The sequence below is a fragment of the Frankliniella occidentalis genome, unplaced genomic scaffold (assembly GCF_000697945.3).
Source record: "Frankliniella occidentalis isolate FOCC.00 unplaced genomic scaffold, Focc_3.1 Scaffold256, whole genome shotgun sequence".
Classification (NCBI taxonomy): Eukaryota; Metazoa; Arthropoda; class Insecta; order Thysanoptera; family Thripidae; genus Frankliniella; species Frankliniella occidentalis.
The window spans coordinates 60,146-61,120 of record NW_026267382.1 but is presented as its reverse complement, the minus strand read 5'-3'; positions in this window follow the sequence as shown (position 1 = coordinate 61,120).

Sequence of the window (975 nt, the reverse complement as noted above, 5' to 3'; positions counted from 1 at the left end):
GGTGCCACGGGTACCCCGTCTGTTCGAAAGTGTTCTTGGGCAACCCGACAGTGCTGCCAACACACCGGAAGTCGATATTTGTGCCCAGGAAAAAACCTAAGCTTGCGCTAACGTGGGAGCAGATGATATAGCTTTAATTTTCAGTTAGTATGCTATAGAGTAGGTTACAATGCCATACGTGGGCCTTGCCCAGAGTGGCAGAGCTTAGCAAAACGTAGTGGTCAGGAGAACCATAACAAAGCAAAAAGCGGTTCGCTACAAGGGGACAAAACTAGATTCAATACACGGAATAAAATAATTTTGTTGTTGCAGCGAAACATTAGCTATGGCAACGATTATTTCCCTGGCAGCGGCTTAGCGAACATTATTGTATGGCCTAGCTAACTCGATAGTTTTGTTAGCTAAACTTCATAGTTTTGGGAACTAACAGTCAGCTAACAGCGCGTTTTACTACTATCCCGAATCTGAAAACGTCTGGTGCAGCTGATGATATTACGTACCACAGGAAATAAGTTAGAAAATAATGTACACTCTAAATGCAAAAATTTTGTCCGTAGAAATTTCTACGTAACGTCTACGTACGTCTTACGTTACGTCTTACGTTACGTTACGTCTTACGTTACGTCTTACGTTACGACTTACGTTACGTCTTACGTTACGTCTTACGTAACGTCTAGGAAATATTTTGCTGACATGGCGAATAATTTTGCTGACACAGCAAATAATTATGCTGACACTAGGTAGTGCAACAGGTGGGCGGAGACGAACCACTTTTTTGGGACCACCAACCCCCCTATCCCTCCCTCTCTCCCTCTAAAAGCTTAATATGTGGTTAAAAATGCTGACACAGCAAATAAATTTGCTGACATAGCAAATACTTTTGGTGGCAAAGCAAACGATTTTGCTGACTGAGCAAATAATTTTGCTGACACAACAAATAATTTTGCTGACACAGCAAATAATTTTGCTGACACA